The sequence below is a fragment of the Pseudophryne corroboree genome, chromosome 7 (assembly GCF_028390025.1).
Source record: "Pseudophryne corroboree isolate aPseCor3 chromosome 7, aPseCor3.hap2, whole genome shotgun sequence".
NCBI classification, from domain to species: Eukaryota; Metazoa; Chordata; class Amphibia; order Anura; family Myobatrachidae; genus Pseudophryne; species Pseudophryne corroboree.
Genome location: NC_086450.1, coordinates 45,871,147 through 45,891,163, shown reverse-complemented (window position 1 = coordinate 45,891,163; position 20,017 = coordinate 45,871,147). Strand labels below are relative to the sequence as shown.

The 20,017-nt window shown below is 45.7% G+C and overlaps 2 long non-coding RNA genes across 2 annotated transcripts in view; one reads left to right on the top strand and one right to left on the bottom strand.

Moving 5' to 3' along the window:
* Nucleotides 1-20,017, bottom strand: part of LOC134943345 (uncharacterized) — a 68,677-nt gene that overhangs the window by 31,284 nt on the left and 17,376 nt on the right. The window lies entirely within an intron of this gene.
* LOC134943344 (uncharacterized) lies at nucleotides 2,254-2,624 on the top strand. Its single transcript, XR_010181483.1, has 2 exons — nucleotides 2,254-2,338; nucleotides 2,414-2,624. It is a non-coding gene; the product is annotated as an uncharacterized LOC134943344 (long non-coding RNA).

The following is a 20,017-nucleotide window of genomic DNA, read 5'->3' as shown; positions in this document are numbered from 1 at the left end:
AAATGTTCCAAAGGAAGTTGTCAATAAAAAGCGGCAACCATGTGCCCCTATGTTATCTATAGAATAAAATTAATTTTTTGCATAAAATATTGGTATGGCGTTCAATGAAGTTAATCAATTATGTAAATAACTATTGAGTATGATGTTCAATGAAAATAATAATTTTAATGATTTGATAAATGAAATTAGTTATCTAGTAGGAAAGCATTTACATCTATTTCTACATTAAGTCCTTCTGGTTGTAAGGTCCTCAAGTAGTATATCCATTTTGTTTCTCTCTTTCTTAGTTCGAGACTTATGTCTCCCCCTCTCCAGTTTTTGAATATTTTTTGTATTCCTATGAACTTTAAACTTGATGGATCACTTTTGTGACAGTCTTTATAGTGTTTCGAGACACTATGGGGGAAATTTACTAAGATTCGTATTTTCCAGAATCATGTCCAAGTTCAATCACGAATGACATCGACAGTGTAAAATTGCAACTTTTTGAATTGATTACGACTAATTTACTAAGCTGTCGTATTCGTGTTTTTCATTTGTTCCGATGTCGATGTCATTCGTGCTTTTCTGCTGTAGAATGCGGCCGCGTTTGTTGTTTCGCGGCCGCGTTTTTGGTTTTTTTTTACGACTGCGTCACATGTCTGTTACGGCAGTGATTTAGAAATTGCTGCCGCGTTTTTAGTCCTAAGTTTCGTTTTCGTCACGCGTCCGTGATTGGTTGTATTCGTGAAGGAGGAGTGTCTGTGCATATTACTATAAAACCGCCCCAAACACACCGCACCTCGTGGGTTTAGCTAGTGGAGAGGAGAGAGGAAGGTGTATTTGGAGTTGGTGAGTTTGGTGGATTTTTTGTTGGATTTGGAGAGGAGTTTGGTGATTGTTGAGTGCTGTACTGTGTGTGTAAGTAGTCTTGTCATATTTGTAGTATTGTGTTTTCTCAGTTTGTCTACTTTTTTGTCCTTGTATTTTTTTTAAAGTCTTTTGTCATTGTTTGTGAGTGAGTGAGTGAGCGTGTGTGTTGGCTGTGTGGTGTGTAGTAGTAGTAGTAGTGGAGGAGTGTGTTTTGTGTTTTGATTTTTCAGTGTTTTTGTCGTTTGTCATGTCTGACTCACAGGTCAGTGTGGTGGCGGAGGTTAGTGAGGTGGAGGCTGGTAGTGAGGTGGAGGCTGGTAGTGAGGTGGAGGCTGTTAGTGAGGTGGAGGGGGGTAGTGAGAGGGAGGAGGTTAGTGAGGAGGAGGAGGAGGGGGTGCCTGTTGCTGTATTCTCCAGTGATAGTGATGGTGTTGTGGCTCCGCAGCCACGCACCACTACCAAGACTGGCAGGAATATTAAGTTCAGCTATGCTGAAAACATGGCGTTGGTGCGTGAGCTGATGAAGCACCATCGCCAATTGTTTGGGCAGGATGCTGGCAAGGTGTCCTCCCGCAGGAAGTCTGTCCTGTGGGGGCAAGTAATAGTTGCCGTCAATAGTGAGGGTGTGGTGAGGCGGACTGAGGACACGTGCCGCAAGAGGTTCTATGATATAAAGCGGCGTGTCAAGGCCAAGATGGCCAAAGAGGCTAAATCTGCACGAAAAACCGGAGGTGGCCCCCCTTTCCGGGCAACCTATCGGGACTGGGAGGAGCCTGTGCGGGCATTGATTCCTGCAGAAGTGGTGTCTGCTACTCATGTCCGGGATTCGGACCGACCCACGCAGGATGGTGAGTTTGAATTGTTATATTTTTATTTAAATGTCCTCTACATTTTTTTACAAACATTTTTTAAGGGTAAAGGATGCATAAATTGTGGGTCAGATATTGCAGGCCTATGCACCCTTAAGGTGTGTTTGTGTTTAGAATTTGCTTTTTCCATCTTGCATTGGCTGTTTTGTAAAATGAATTAGGCGTTAAAAATGGTGCAATGCCTGCTGGTATGTGTATGTGCATTATTTTTTTTGCAATATTGATTGGACATCGGTGTTGTATTTTTTTTTTTAAATTAAATTTTGAGTTATTTACTTCAGAAAAAATGTGCAATTATTTCAACATTACATTTTGGGAACATTTGCAAGTAGTCAAGCTCTGCAATATCTGACGCATAATTCACAAATGTAACATATTTATTTTGTGCAACACCATGTACATTTTGATATACAACACAAATAAATGAAGCTTGAAGATCTTAATCAGAAATTAATTGTTTATCCAATACCTAATAGATGGTTACAGTACACTTTGGCTTTGCAGTGGTTATTTTTACACAAAGCATGGTAATAATGTTTGCTCCACTTTTTCATCAGTCCCACAGACCAGCCGGCCAGACAGGCCTCAGACAAGTCAAGATGAGGCTGGGATTGCAGGTAAGACTTCACTGTAGTCACATATTCTGAAAACACATAGAAGTACAAAATATTAATGTTTATATTTTCACATAGGTTCTGCTTCTGTAAGCCGACCTCCTGTAAGGCGCCCATCACAGGGCTCGGGCCACTTACCCAGGAGGCCAAGTAAGACACGGCGTCTTGGCACGGAATCTGCGGCTCCATCTTCCCCACCCAGGCGGCGCATTTCTGCAGTGTCACCCCAGCCACCACTGGCACTATTGGCGAGTTCACAGAGTGATGAGCCCCGATCACCTCAGTTATCTGGTGAATCAAAACAGAAAATAAACACATAGCCAATAATCTACACAGTACAGTTAATATGTTGTGAGTTGGATTTGAGATTACATGTTTGCCATAACCAGCAATGTGATGTTACGTCTTCAATTGCTAAAGGTCAAAATGATTTATTTTTCAAGGTCTTAGTGGTTGATCTCGCCAACATCATTTTTGCAAATAAAAAAACATTTGTAATAATTTAGGCCACACACTTGCACATTTTTTAAAAAATAAATAAAAAAAAACAAAAAAAAAACACCCTCCACAACATTATAGTGTTCACACATCTCCCCTGTCCAGTATGTAGACTGCTTACTTGCTCCGCTCCTCTGGACTATCCAGGTAAGCAGTCTATATCGTGGTCAGGGGAGGTGACATAACACTGTAATGCTGTGGATGGGAGGTAGTTAGGTGAGGATTATGCAAATCTGTCTATGTGGCCGCCTGTGTTGGTATATATGTTTTTGCAGACAAAAAACATTATAAGTTTAGAAAAACTACTCCAAAAACTATACAAATGGAGTATTATGAATGTAGTAATGTGTAGAACTAGCAAAAAAAAAATTGAAAAAATAAACATTGCATGTTGGCCACCCCATACAGAGCCCAGCTTGATGGCCGACGTGGACCAGCAGGGACAAGACCAACAAGCAACCATCACACTGCAACTTACACCTGTTGACCCAAGCCAGCCAATACAGCTGCAGGATATCCCCCAAGCATCCATCAGTCCACAACTGGCACAAGCTCCACCCCAAACCCAAATACCAGATGACTTTTGGGCCAGTTGGACAAGCCAACAGGCACAAAGCAATGCCAGCCTGACCGCACATACCCAACACCTTGCCAGTCTGCCCCATCATCTACCGCGCATTAGTCGCAACTCGGGCAGACTGATTGTACAAGTAGGCCGAATGGCTACCTCGATGGAGCAAATAAGGGCTGACAACAGCCAAATGCTGGCTCTTTTAACACGCATCATAGATGAGCAACAGCGCCATCAGCAGGCACTCGTTCAGCTCATTCAGCACAACCAGGTTGTGAATGAGTCGTTATCCCGGATTGTAGCCAGCCACACTGCAACCAACACTCAACTGATTGCTAGCCTTAATAATTTGAGCAACAACATTACATTGATGGCAGCTCAACAAGTAACCTCCAGCTCGGGGACCACGACCCCTATCCAAACGCCAGTAACCTCCCCTGTTCGGCGTTCCTCCAGAGCACATGCCAGTGAGCCAGCACAAAGCACAGCACCCAGCACACACAAGCGGAAAAAATAAAAAATAACACCAATGTGATTTTCACAATAAAAATTTGGATTTGAGCAACACACAACTTCCTGTGTCCGTCTCAAACATTGTAGAAGCTGCTATGTATGTATGTATGTTTTTCATGGGTAATGACTGAAAATGTATTGATAACATAAACTAAGTACAATGTACACACCACTATAAACAACAAACAGTAAGTAACAAAACACACAATAGAAAGTAGTGCAAAGTGTTTAGTCAAGGATAATTAAATCCTACTAAAACTTACCAGAAAAATAGCGCAGGATCACTTCTTGCCGTACCTGCCTCCCTACATATGTACTCACACTGTCACCAGATGGTTCTAACTCCTCTGCTTGCTGACTGCTTTCTCCCTCATCATGTGCCAGATGTTGGGTTAAACACAGATTATGGAGAAAACAGCAGCAGAACACAATTCTAGTCACCTTTGAGGGACTATACAACAAAAGGCCAGCAGATTTATCCAGACACCGAAACCGTGACTTCAGCACACCAAAACATCTTTCTATCACATTCCGCGTAGCCTTATGTGCATGATTGTAACTGTGTTCAGCAGGAGAATCAGGTTGGGACAATGGAGTAAGGAGCCAAGAGTAGCAGCCGTAACCCCCATCACCTGAAAAACAGAAATAGTCAACATTAGTACATGTGTTAGATTATTCTTTCACCTACTCAAAACTAGAGTTTGTGGTTAAAAGACATACACACAAAACATTTTAAACATACCCAACAGCCAGCCATCAGGCATTTGTCCGTCCTCAAATTTATCGAAGAGCGATGACTGACTGAGGATGAAGGAGTCATGGCAGCCACCAGGGTAACCTGCAACAACACTCATAATTTTAAAGTTTGCATCACAGACCACCTGGACATTAGTTGATTGTGCCAGATGTCTATTCGTATATATATATTGACGGCCCCTAGGTGATCTCAGCTGAACGTGTGTGCAATCTATGGCCCCCAGCACATTGGGCATGCCAGCAAGCTCATAGAAAGCTACCCTGACAGCACGCCACTCCGACTCCTCGGTAGGGAAGCAGATTGAGGCATTAATGTGTGGCTCCAACACATCCAAAACCTGAGTGGACATTAAACAAGCTAAGGTGAGTGTCATGTTAGGTATTCTATACAATACTGTGTTGTTTGTACTTACAGAAGCAACACTTAGACATAACCGCCTATGTATTTTTAGACTCACCTGAATCAAATATCTTGAAAAGGTGGGCTGTGAGATACCAATGACGTCGCCTGCCACAGCCTGGAAGCTCCCAGTAGCCATAAAGTGTAACACAGCCAGGAGTTTGTGTAGGCCTGAGACAGAGCGAGAGCGTGCTGTCTCAGGGTCTAGGCCCAGTTTGACAAGGTCATACAGGTGGAAAATGTTGGGTCTATTTAGGCGGAACATCTGTATGACCCTATCATCGGACAATGCGTTTAAGTTTAAACGCCCTCTAAAAAAACGAGGCTGGCGCAGCCTCCGCGGCACCTGGACAACCTGTTGACCATGTTCACTTACCTGGGCCTGATTCCTGGAAGCCTCAAGGAGCAGTCTAAGGTATCCCACAGCAAACAAAAATTCATTGGCACACACCACAGCCGCCATTTCAGAGTGAGAGAACTTCAAAATGTGCCTGGAACACTTTTATAGGGCCAAACATTCAGGTGTGAGTAATGGATAATTGAGTACACATGTATACACGCTTTTCAAATGCTGGCGCGTTTTTTTTTAGGACAAAATTACGATTTGTAATTTTTCCCGGCCGCAAATGCATTTTCACGGCAGCAATTACTATTACGAATGGTTAGTAAATGACCGAGATTCATATCTAAACAGGCGTAATTTGACTGATGGTGTATTCATTCGTAATTTTTCACATGAACTTCCAAAATATTACGAATGCCCTCATCTCTGCCGTGATTTGAGTTTAGTAAATGACCGAGATGACACTTTGAAGAAAAAACGGCATCTCGGTCAAAATCGGGAGCTTAGTAAATTTACCCCTATGCGTTTCCAGTCCTTTCTTTATATTATATATATGCTCAGAAATTCTTATTCGCAGTTTTCTCTTGGTTTGACCAATGTATTGAAGTCCACATGGACAGTGAAGGAGGTAAATTACTCCTTCTGAGTCACATGTGATTCTTTCTTTGATGTTATATGTCTTTTTGGTTATATTAGATTTAAATTCAAGGATAGGCTTTGTAGATTTGTTGCCAGTTATTTTTCATTTATCAAATCATTAAAATTATTATTTTCATTGAACATCATACTCAATAGTTATTTACATAATTGATTAACTTCATTGAACGCCATACCAATATTTTATGCAAAAAAAAAAATTTATTCTATAGATAACATAGGGGCACATGGTTGCCGCTTTTTATTGACAACTTCCTTTGGAACATTTCCTGTTTTAAGTAAATCTTAATAAGGTTTTTTTAGTATAAATAGGAAGTTAATAGACAGAAACAATATCCTAGTAAAAGGGTTTTAACCCGAAACGCGTTGGAGACACTTGGTGCAGAGACGGAGAACACTGTAAGTGTATGCAAACACTGACAGTTGAGACGCTGACACGCGTCCAAGCAATTACGCCGCACGAGAGACACAGAGCCGGACCAGCCGTAAACAACGGGGAAGACGGATCATACAACATCCGAGGCACACGCCGCTAATACCATCAACAGCAAGCCACAAGAGGTACTAATAGGGTCAGCAGGGATAGTTCGGCAAAGAGACTGTCCGGTATAATTCACAACTATTAACAATAACTGTCTCCGTTCCACCACCATTTCACAAAAGAGCTTAAACATTTTACTAATGAAAAATAATTTTTTTACAGGTATGTGCGTTCCACACAATATGCATAATTAAATCAAGCGCTCCTTTTTTAGTGTTTTTTTTTTGTTTTTTTTTTTTTGTTGTTTATTGGATGGAGCTGCTATCACAAACATAAGCGCGGTCATCATTTTACTTTACCAATCAGGAGAGTGCCATGACGTGGCGCTCCCTGATTGGCTGAAGGGACCCTTTTTGACAGCAGTCACGGGGGGTCCCGCCAGTCGGGGAAAGGGGATCTATGTATAAACATGGATCCCCTTTCAGTGCGTGGTCCGGGTAACCCGTTTTTTTATTTTGCCAAGTACGTGGATTACAAACAGAAGAGGACCGATCTACACAGGATTTTTTGTGAGTATAATTTTTATTTACAGGTACCCCTGGATTCTACTGGAGAAGAGGACCGACTCTTCGTGTCAACATAGGTAAGTATGTATGAATGTAAGTGTGCATGTATGTAATAAAATTGTACTATCACGGTGTGTGTGTTTTGTTTTTATTTGGGTATTTTTTTGTAGTAGAACTACAGGTACCAGCGGGCCCGTTTTTCCCCACATGCTGATACTTGTGGTTCTCCAAGTACCAGCTTGCGGGGGAGGCTTGCTGGGACTTGTAGTTCTGCTACAAAAAAAACAATTTTCTTTTCTCTAACGTCCTAAGTGGATGCTGGGACTCCGTAAGGACCATGGGGAATAGCGGCTCCGCAGGAGACTGGGCACAACTATAAAGAAAGCTTTAGACTACTGGTGTGCACTGGCTCCTCCCACTATGACCCTCCTCCAGACTTCAGTTAGATTCTTGTGCCCGGCTGAGCTGGATGCACACTAGGGGCTCTCCTGAGCTCCTAGAAAGAAAGTATATTTAGGTTTTTTATTTTACAGTGAGATCTGCTGGCAACAGACTCACTGCAGCGAGGGACTAAGGGGAGAAGAAGCGAACCTACCTAACAGGTGGTAGTTTGGGCTTCTTAGGCTACTGGACACCATTAGCTCCAGAGGGATCGACCGCAGGACCCGACCTTGATGTTCGTTCCAGGAGCCGCGCCGCCGTCCCCCTTACAGAGCCAGAAGCATGAAGAGGTCCGGAAAATCGGCGGCAGAAGACTTCGGTCTTCACCAAGGTAGCGCACAGCACTGCAGCTGTGCGCCATTGCTCCTCATGTACACCTCACACTCCGGTCACTGATGGGTGCAGGGCGCTGGGGGGGGGGGCGCCCTGAGGGCAATACTACACACCTTGGCTGGCAAATATACACCATATATAGTGCCAGAGGCTATATAGGTGTAAATTAATACCCCTGCCAGAGTTTCAAAAACGCGGGAGAAGTCCGCCGAAAAAGGGGCGGGGCTAACTCCCTCAGCACACTGGCGCCATTTTTCCCTCACAGCTCCGCTGGAAGGAAGCTCCCTGGCTCTCCCCTGCAGTCTACAACTACTGAAGGGTAAAAAAGAGAGGGGGGGGCACTAAATTTAGGCGCAGTATATATATATATATAGCAGCTATAAGGGGATATAATTCAGTTAGTCCCTGTATTATATAGCGCTCTGGTGTGTGCTGGCATACTCTCTCTCTGTCTCCCCAAAGGGCTTTGTGGGGTCCTGTCCTCTGTCAGAGCATTCCCTGTGTGTATGCGGTGTGTCGGTACGGCTGTGTCGACATGTTTGATGAGGAGGCTTATGTGGAGGCGGAGCAAATGCCTGTAAATGTGATGTCACCCCCTGCGGGGTCGACACCTGAGTGGATGGTTCTGTGGAAGGAATTACGCGACAGTGTCGACTCCTTGCATAAAAGGTTTGACGACATACCTACTATGGGACAGCCGGCTTCTCAGCCTGTGCCTGCCCAGGCGTCTCAAAAGCCATCAGTGGCTCTAAAACGCCCGCTACCTCAGATGGCAGACACAGATGTCGACACGGATACTGACTCCAGTGTCGACGACGATGAGACTAATGTAACTTCCAATAGGGCCACACGTTACATGATTGAGGCAATGAAAAATGTGTTGCACATTTCTGATGTTACCCCCGGTACCACAAAAAAGGGTATTATGTTTGGAGAGAAAAAACTACCAGTAGCTTTTCCTCCATCTGAGGAGTTAAATGACGTGTGTGAAGAAGCGTGGGCTTCTCCTGAAAAGAAACTGGTAATTTCTAAGAGGTTACTAATGGCTTACCCTTTCCCGCCAGAGGATAGGTCACGCTGGGAAACATCCCCTAGGGTGGATAAAGCGCTCACACGCTTGTCAAAGAAGGTGGCACTACCGTCTCCGGATACGGCCGCCCTGAAGGAATCTGCTGATAGAAAGCAGGAGGCTATCCTGAAGTCTATATATACACACACAGGTGTTATACTGAGACCAGCTATTGCGTCAGCATGGATGTGCAGTGCTGCAGCTGCGTGGTCAGATTCCCTGTCGGAAAATATTGATACCCTAGACAGGGACACTATATTGCTAACCGTAGAGCATATTAAAGACGCACTTTTATACATGAGGGATGCACAGAGGGATATTTGCCGGCTGGCATCCAAAATTAGTGCAATGTCCATTTCTGCCAGGAGAGGGTTATGGACTCGGCAGTGGACTGGAGATGCAGATTCCAAAAGGCACATGGAAGTTCTGCCTTATAAGGGTGAGGAGTTGTTCGGGGATGGTCTCTCGGACCTCGTTTCCACAGCAACAGCTGGGAAGTCTACATTTTTACCCCATGTTCCCTCACAGCCAAAGAAAGCACCGTATTATCAGGTACAGTCCTTTCGGCCCAATAGGGGCAAGCGGGTTAAGGGCGCGTCCTTTCTGCCCAGAGGCAGAGGTAGGGGGAAAAAGCTGCAGCATACAGCCAGTTCCCAGGAGCAAAAGTCCTCCCCCGCTTCCTCTAAGTCCACAACATGACGCTGGGGCTCCACAGGCGGAGCCAGGTACGGTGGGGGCCCGTCTCAAATATTTCAGCAATCAGTGGGCTCGCTCACGGGTGGATCCCTGGATCTTTCAAATAGTATCTCAGGGGTACAAGCTGGAATTCGAGATGTCTCCCCCCCGCCGTTTCCTCAATTCTGCCTTACCAACCACTCCCTCAGGCAGGGAGGCAGTGTTACAGGCAATTCACAAGCTGTATTCACAACAGGTGATAGTAAAGGTGCCCCTACTTCAACAAGGACGGGGTTACTATTCCACAATGTTTGTGGTACCGAAACCGGACGGTTCGGTGAGACCCATTTTAAATTTGAAATCCTTGAACACATATATAAAAAAATTCAAGTTCAAGATGGAATCGCTCAGTGTGATTATTGCAAGCCTGGACGAGGGGGATTACATGGTATCACTGGACATCAAGGATGCTTACCTGCATGTTCCCATTTACCATCCTCACCAGGAGTACCTCAGATTTGTGGTACAGGATTGTCATTACCAATTCCAGACGTTGCCGTTCGGTCTATCCACGGCTCCGAGGGTCTTTACCAAGGTAATGGCCAAAATGATGATACTCCTTCGAAAGAAGGGAGTTTTAATTATCCCGTACTTGGACGATCTCCTGATAAAGGCGAGGTCCAGGGAGCAGTTGTTGGTCGGGGTAGCACTATCTCGGGAGGTGCTACAACAGCACGGCTGGGTTCTAAATATTCCAAAGTCACAGCTAATCCCTACGACACGTCTACTGTTCCTGGGGATGGTTCTGGACACAGAACAGAAAAAAGTGTTTCTCCCGAAAGGAGAAGGCCAAGGAGCTGTCATCTCTAGTCAGAGGCCTCCTAAAACCAAAACAGGTGTCTGTGCATCACTGCACGCGGATCCTGGGAAAGATGGTAGCTTCCTACGAAGCAATTCCATTCGGCAGGTTCCATGCAAGAACCTTTCAGTGGGACCTATTGGACAAGTGGTCCGGATCGCATCTTCAGATGCATCGGCTGATAACCCTGTCTCCAAGGACCAGGGTGTCTCTGCTGTGGTGGCTGCAGAGTGCTCATCTTCAAGAGGGCCGCAGATTCGGCATACAGGACTGGGTCCTGGTGACCACGGATGCCAGCCTTCGAGGCTGGGGGGCAGTCACACAGGGAAGAAACTTCCAAGGACTATGGTCAAGTCAGGAGACTTCCCTGCACATAAATATTCTGGAACTGAGGGCCATTTACAATGCCCTAAGTCATGCAAAACCCTTGCTTCAAAACCAGCCGGTACTGATCCAGTCAGACAACATCACGGCGGTCGCCCATGTAAACCGGCAGGGCGGCACGAGAAGCAGGACGGCGATGGCAGAAGCCACAAGGATTCTCCGATGGGCGGAAAATCATGTGTTAGCACTGTCAGCAGTGTTCATTCCGGGAGTGGACAACTGGGAAGCAGACTTCCTCAGCAGGCACGACCTCCACCCGGGAGAGTGGGGACTTCATCCAGAAGTCTTCCAAATGATTGTAAACCGTTGGGAAAGGCCACAGGTGGACATGATGGCGTCCCGCCTAAACAAAAAGCTAGAAAGATATTGCGCCAGGTCGAGAGACCCTCAGGCGATAGCTGTGGACGCTCTAGTGACACCGTGGGTGTACCGGTCGGTTTATGTGTTCCCTCCTCTTCCTCTCATACCAAAAGGTACTGAGGATAATAAGGAGAAGAGGAGTAAGGACTATACTCATTGTTCCGGATTGGCCAAGAAGAGCTTGGTACCCGGAACTTCAAGAAATGATCTCAGAGGACCCATGGCCTCTGCCGCTCAGACAGGACCTGCTGCAGTAGGGGCCCTGTCTGTTCCAAGACTTACCGCGGCTGCGTTTGACGGCATGGCGGTTGAACACCGGATCCTGAAGGAAAAGGGCATTCCGGAGGAAGTCATTCCTACGCTGATTAAAGCTAGGAAAGAAGTAACCGCAAACCATTATCACCGCATATGGCAAAAATATGTTGCGTGGTGTGAGGCCAGGAAGGCCCCAACGCAGGAATTTCAGCTGGGCCATTTCCTGCACTTCCTACAGTCAGGGGTGACTATGGGCCTAAAATTGGGTTCCATTAAGGTCCAGATTTCGGCTCTATCGATTTTCTTCCAGAGAGAACTGGCTTCTCTACCTGAAGTTCAAACTTTTGTTAAGGGAGTGCTGCATATTCAGCCCCCTTTTGTGCCTCCTGTGGAACCTTGGGATCTCAACGTGGTGTTGAATTTCCTAAAATCACATTGGAAAGTGGTCATGTTGTTGGCCTTAGCTTCGGCCAGGCGTATATCAGAATTGGCGGCTTTGTCTTGTAAAAGCCCTTATCTGATTTTCCATATGGATAGGGCAGAATTGAGGACTCGTCCCCAATTTCTCCCTAAGGTGGTATCAGCCTTTCATCTGAACCAACCTATCGTGGTGCCTGTGGCTACTAATGACTTGGAGGCTTCCAAGTTGGTGGACGTAGTCAGGGCCCTGAAAATGTATGTTTCCAGGACGGCGGGAGTCAGAAAGACTGACTCGCTGTTTATCCTGTATGCGCCCAACAAGTTGGGTGCACCTGCTTCAAAGCAGACTATTGCTCGCTGGATCTGTAGTACGATTCAGCTTGCACATTCTTCGGCTGGACTGCCGCATCCTAAATCAGTAAAAGCCCATTCCACGAGGAAGGTGGGCTCTTCTTGGGCGGCTGCCCGAGGGGTCTCGGCTCTACAACTTTGCCGAGCAGCTACTTGGTCGGGGTCAAACACGTTTGCTAAATTCTACAAGTTTGACACCCTGGCTGAGGAGGACCTAGAGTTTGCCCATTCGGTGCTGCAGAGTCATCCGCACTCTCCCACCCGTTTGGGAGCTTTGGTATAATCCCCATGGTCCTTACGGAGTCCCAGCATCCACTTAGGACGTTAGAGAAAATAAGATTTTACTCACCGGTAATTCTATTTCTCGTAGTCCGTAGTGGATGCTGGGCGCCCATCCCAAGTGCGGATTGTCTGCAATACTTGTATATAGTTATTGCCTAACTAAAGGGTTATTGTTGAGCCATCTGTTGAGAGGCTCAGTTGTTATCATACTGTTAACTGGGTATTGTATCACGAGTTATACGGTGTGATTGGTGTGGCTGGTATGAGTCTTACCCGGGATTCAAAATCCTTCCTTCTTGTGTCAGCTCTTCCGGGCACAGTATCCTAACTGAAGTCTGGAGGAGGGTCATAGTGGGAGGAGCCAGTGCACACCAGTAGTCTAAAGCTTTCTTTATAGTTGTGCCCAGTCTCCTGCGGAGCCGCTATTCCCCATGGTCCTAACGGAGTCCCAGCATCCACTACGGACTACGAGAAATAGAATTACCGGTGAGTAAATTCTTATTTTTTTTACACTATGGCTATCAGCCCCCCATCCGCCGCCCTTGGATGGGCGGGACAGCCTCGGGCTTCACCCCTGGCCCTTGGGTGGCTGGAGGAAGGGGACCCCTTGATTTAAGGGGTCCCCACTCCTCCAGGGTACCCCGTCCAGGGAAGACTAGTTGGTGATTTAATGCCAGGGCCGCAGGGACCAGTATAAAAGTGTCCCCCGGCTGTGGCATTATCTCTCTGACTAGTGGAGCCCGATGCTGGTGTGAAAAATACGGGGGACCCCTACGTCTTTTGTCCCCCGTATTTTTTACACCAGGACCAGGCACAGAGCCCGGTGCTGGTTGTTAAAATATGGGGGATCCCCTGTCAATTTTTTCCCTGTATTTTTACAACCAGGACCGGCTCAAAGAGCCCGAGGCTGGTTATGCTTAGGAGGGGGGACCCCACGCAATTTTTTTTCCAGTTTTTAACCCATTCTGCACTGCTCACATGCACACAATGAAGCCCTGCACGGATCTCACAGATCCGGACGGGATTCCTTGTGTTTTGTCAGGCAGTGTTTTACTCATCACTCCCGTAAAACACTGCCTGACATTACGAATCACATCGACATCGTAAAAAACGAATGTGGAAAACTCGGCAGCTTAGTAAATGACCGTATCAGGATTCAAAAAGTTGCAGTAAAATGCACCCGATACCATTCGAGATCAAACACCCTTAAAAACGGCTAAAACACGAATATTAGTAAATATACCCCATAGGTGGAAATTTACTAAAGTCCAGATTCCATTCGAGTCTGCTTTTTTTTCCTAAGTGGCATCTCGCTAATTTACTAAACATAAATCTCGGCAGTGTTGGAAAAATATGAATCAATAGACCATCAGTCAAACATGGCTGTTATTTTATACAACACTGTAATTTACTAAGAATTCGTATTCTCAATCACTGCCGACAATAGCCAAACACTGCCAGGAAAGCATAGAATTCGTACAAAAATAAAACTTTCAAACAGAACTGCTTTTGGCTGGCGTGTTTTGATAGTCATGCATGGATCAGTGAGATCCGTGCATTCTTCTCAGTGTAAAAGTGTCTGAAATAGGTAAAAATAAAAATTGGGTGGGGTCCCCCTCCTAAGCATAACCAGCCTCGAGCTCTTTGAGCCAGTCATGGTTGTTAAAATACCGGGGTGGAGGAGGAGGGTTATGCGTAGGGGTCCCCAGTATTTATACAACCAGCACCGGGCTCTTGGTCCGGTCCTGGTTCCAAAAATACAGGGGACAAAAGAAGTAGGGGTCCCCCATATTTTTAAAACCAGCACCAGGCTCCACTAGCCAGGGAAATAATGCCACAGCCGGGGGACACATTTTTGTAGGTCGCTGCGGCCAAAGCATTACCCCCCCCAACTATTCACCCCTGGCCGGGGTTCCCTGGGGGAGTGGGGGCCCCTTAAATCAAGGGCTCCCGCCCCTCCAGGCACCCAAGGGCCAGGGGTGAAACCCGAGGCTGTCCCCCCATCCGAGGGCGATAGATGAAGGGCTGATAGCAGTTAAAAGTGTGTAAAAAAATAATATTGTCTTTTTCTGTGGAACTACAAGTCCCAGCAAGCCTCCCTCACATGCTGGTACTTGAAGAACCACAAGTACCAGCATGCAGGGAATTAACAGGTCCGCTGGTACCTGTAGTTCCACATCAAAAGAAATACCCAAAAAAAAACACAACACACACACACACCGTGATAGTACAAGTTTATTTACACAAACATGAACACTTACACACTCAAACATACTTAACTAGTGTCCCACAGAGCCCATCGGTCCCCTTGTCTAGTAGAATCCATGGGGTACCTGTAAAAAAAAACACCAATATACTCACCTTCTGTACAATCCAGTGAAGATCGGTCCTCTTCTGTCCATGTAGGCATACACAGGGTTAAAAATAACAAACCCAAATAAACTCACCCCACTCTGGATCCCCTTTCCCTAAATGCTGGAACCCCCCCATGACTGCTGTCACTAGAGCACCCAACAGCCAATCAGGGAGCACCACATCATAGCACTCTCCTGATTGGCTGTGTGCTCCTTGCCTGTCAATCAGGCGGCGCGCACTGGCTATAATGGAGGATCGCGGTCCTCCATTATAGTCTATGGTGGGAACATTGCGGACTGCGGCTAACCATGAGGTTAATTGAGGTCACTCTTGTGGGTGACCTCACCAACCTGGCAATATGCTGGGTTGCTTACAGCGGTGGCGGGGTGCCTGGGGCGGGTTACACCCTGGTAGCTCCCGTGCCGGGCTCCCAGGTGCGACTCGCCTCAGGCAGTCTGAAAGGGATATAAATTGGGGCAGATCACTTTTTCCCATTACAAGTATGGCAAATGCGATCTGCTTACTAAAAAACATAGGATTTTAATTACCTACCGGTAAATCCTTTTCTCGTAGTCTGTAGAGGATGCTGGGGTCCATTTTAGTACCATGGGGTATACTATAGACGGTTCCGCAGGAGCCTTCGGCACTTTAAGACTTTTCAACAGTGTGAACTGGCTCCTCCCTCTATGCCCCTCCTCCAGACCTCAGTATAGGAACTGTGCCCGAGGAGACGGACAACTTCGAGAGAAGAATTTACATTAAACTAGTGGCGAGATTCACCATACAAAACATGCCGCCTAATATGGCTTTCAACATAACCCATGCTAACGTGCATGCATAACGCAACAGCAACAGCTGTGAACATCTTAACACATGAGAACCTGTGTAAAAAGATAAAATGTAATTCTGCAGGAAAAATGAGCACTGGGCGGGCACCCAGCATCCTCTACGGACTACGAGAAAAGGATTTACCGGTAGGTAATTAAAATCCTATTTTCTCTTACGTACTAGAGGATGCTGGGGTCCATTTTAGTACCATGGGGATATACCAAAGCTACCAGTACGGGCGGGAAAGTGGTAATGTTCCTGTAGAACTGACTGAGCAAACTGAAGGTCGTCAGCAGCCAAGGTGTCAAACCTGTAAAACTTTGCAAACGTGTTTACCCCTGACCAAGTAACTGCAACACCACATTAAGATCCCATGGCGCCACAGGAGGCACAAAGGAAGGTTGGATGCGCAGAACCCCCTTCACGAATGTCTGGACCTCAGGAAGGGAAGCCAACTCTTTCTGAAAGAAAATGGACAAGGCCGAAATTTGGACCTTGATAGACCCTAATCTCAAGCTAGCATCCACACGCGCCTGTAGAAATAGGAGAAGATGTCCTAATTTAAATTCCACCGCAGGAGACTTCTTGGATTCACACCAAGATACATATTTTCTCCAAATACGATGGTAATGTTTGGACGTTACCCCTTTCCTGGCCATAATAAGTGTGGGAATGACTTCATTGGGAATACCCTTACGGGCTAGGATCTGGCACTCAAAAGCCATGCTGTCAAACGCAGCCGCGGTAAGTCTTGATAAATAAATGGCCCCTGCTGAAGCAGGTCCTCGCGAAGAGGAAGAGGCTGAGGATCTTCCAGTAATAACTCCTGAAGATCTGGATACCAAGCCCTCCGTGGCCAGTCTGGAGCAATGAGAATTGCTCGAACCCTTGTTCTTCTGATGATCTTGAGAACTTTTGGTATTAGTGGAAGTGGAGGGAACAGATATACAAACTGAAACACCCACTGGGTCACCAGTGCATCCACTGCTATCGCTTGTGGGTCTCTCGACCTGGAACAATATTTCTGAAGCTTCTTGTTGAGACGTGATGCCATCATATCTACTTGAGGAACGCCCCAACGATCTGCTACCTCTACAAAGAATTCTGGGTGGAGGCCCCATTCTCCTGGATGGAGATCATGGGGTATATGCAATTGCGGTCGAATTCCCGAAAATGTCGAAAAACGGGACATTTTCGCCCCAAAAAAAAATTCGACAATGCAATTCAGTACTTTTCGCCAAAAAAACTGACTTTCCAAATTCAACTTTTTGAAATTCGACATTTGTCAAATTCGACATTTCTGCAATGGTACAAATGCGGCAATTCGACAAAAGTATATTCAATTGAAGATTGTAAATTCGACAACAGTGTTTTTAGACAGTAAATTCGTCATTTTCAATCCGCCACACTTTGCTGGCGGAATGTAATAAAAAAATTTAAAAACATGTTTTTTTTATTGGTATTAGCATATCTATTTATATTAGAAGGGATTAGGTACTTGGTTTGTCTATTTAGGAGGCACAAGTATTATTTATATATTTTTTAAAATATTTTTATTTTTATTTTTTTAAATGGAATGGGGTAAAAATCAGGAAAAAAAATGCGTGGGGTCCCCCCTCCAAAGCATAACCAGCCTCGGGCTTTTCGAGCCGGTCCTGGTTCTAAAAATCCGGGGGAAAAACTGACAGGGGATCCCCCGTATTTTTAAAACCAGCACCGGGCTCTGCGGCTGGTGCAAAAAATACGGGGGACAAAATGAGTAGGGGTCCCCCGTATTTTTTACACCAGCCTCGAGATAATGCCACAGCCGGGGGTCACTTTTATACAGCGCCCTGCGGCCGTGGCATTAAATACGCAACTAGTCACCCCTGGCCGGGGTACCCTGGAGGAGTGAGGACCCCTTCAATCAAGGGGTCCCCCCCCAGCCACCCAAGGGTCAGGGGTGAAGCCCGAGGCTGTCCCCCCCCCCATCCAAGGGCTGCGGATGGGGGGCTGATAGCCTTTTGAAAAATGGAAAAAGGGGGGAACCTGGATTGCACATCCTATTACTAAAGATATCAAGAGGTGCTATCATGCTGAGGCTTCTAATACTATGCTGGGGGAAGAGAGATGCAGATGCACACTCTTAGCACTAAGAACACTGATAATAAAAATAATTTAAATAAACCCTCACAATTAACATGGAGTATAATAGAGATGAGCGGGTTCGGTTTCTCTGAATCCGAACCCGCCAGAACTTCATGGTTTTTTTCACGGGTCCGAGCAGACTCGGATCTTCCCGCCTTGCTCGGTTAACCCGAGCGCGCCCGAACGTCATCATGACGCTGTCGGATTCTCGCGAGACTCGGATTCTATATAAGGAGCCGCGCGTCGCCGCCATTTTCACACGTGCATTGAGATTGATAGGGAGAGGACGTGGCTGGCGTCCTCTCCATTTAGATTATAAGAGACTGAGAGAGATTTACTGGAGCTGACTAGGAGGAGTACTGTTACTGTAGAAGTGTAGAGACTGAGTGGAGAGAGTTTACTAGTGAGGACAGTGCAGTTTACTTTATAATCCGTTCTCTGCCTGAAAAAAGCGATACACAGCACACAGTGACTCAGTCACATACCATATCTGTGTGCACTGCTCAGGCTCAGGCCAGTGTGCTGCATCATCTATTATCTATATATAATATTATATATATCTGTCTGACTGCTCAGCTCACACAGCTTATAATTGTGGGGGAGACTGGGGAGCACTACTGCAGTGCCAGTAATTATAGGTTATAGCAGGAGCCAGGAGTACATAATATATTATATAGTGAGTGACCACCAGACACACAGTGCAGTTTATTTAATATATCCGTTCTCTGCCTGAAAAAAGCGATACACACAGTGACTCAGTCAGTCACATACCATATCTGTGTGCACTGCTCAGGCTCAGGCCAGTGTGCTGCATCATCTATTATCTATATATAATATTATATATATCTGTCTGACTGCTCAGCTCACACAGCTTATAATTGTGGGGGAGACTGGGGAGCACTACTGCAGTGCCAGTTATAGGTTATAGCAGGAGCCAGGAGTACATAATATATTATATAGTGAGTGACCACCAGACACACAGTGCAGTTTATTTAATATATCCGTTCTCTGCCTGAAAAAAGCGATACACACAGTGACTCAGTCAGTCACATACCATATCTGTGTGCACTGTGCAGTGCACTGCTCAGGCTCAGGCCAGTGTGCTGCATCATCTATATATATTATATATCTGTCTGACTGCTCAGCTCACACAGCTTATAATTGTGGGGGAGACTGGGGAGCACTACTGCAGTGCCAGTTATAGGTTACAGCAGGAGCCAGGAGTACATATTATATTAAAATTAAACAGTGCACACTTTTGCTGCAGGAGTGCCACTGCCAGTGTGACTGACCAGTGACCTGACCACACTGACCACCAGTATAGTTAGTAGTATACTTATATTGTGATTGCCTGAAAAAGTTAAACACTCGTCGTGTGACTTCACTTGTGTGTTGTTGTTGTTTTTTTTATTCTATAAAAATAAAACTCATTCTGCTGACAGACAGTGTCCAGCAGGTCCGTCATTATATAATATATAATATACCTGTCCGGCTGCAGTAGTGATATATATATATTTTTTATATCATTTATCATCCAGTCGCAGCAGACACAGTACGGTAGTTCACGGCTGTGGCTACCTCTGTGTCTCTGCACTCGGCAGGCAGTCCGTCCATAATTGTAATACCACCTAACCGTGGATTTTTTTCATTCTTCTTTATACATACATAGTTACATAGACATCTTCTCTTTATCAACCAGTCTATATTAGCTGCAGACACAGTACAGTACGGTAGTTCACGGCTGTGGCTACCTCTGTGTCTGCACTCGGCAGGCAGTCCGTCCATAATTGTATACCACCTAACCGTGGTTTTTTTTCATTCTTCTTTATACATACATAGTTACATAGACATCTTCTCTTTATCAACCAGTCTATATTAGCTGCAGACACAGTACAGTACGGTAGTTCACGGCTGTGGCTACCTCTGTGTCGGCACTCGGCAGCCCGTCCATAATTGTATATACCACCTAACCGTGGTTTTTTTTTCTTTCTTTATAGTCATACTAGTTACGAGTATACTATCTCTTTATCAACCAGTCTATATTAGCAGCAGACACAGTACAGTGCGGTAGTTCACGGCTGTGGCTACCTCTGTGTCGGCACTCGGCAGCCCGTCCATAATTGTATATACCACCTAACCGTGGTTTTTTTTTCTTTCT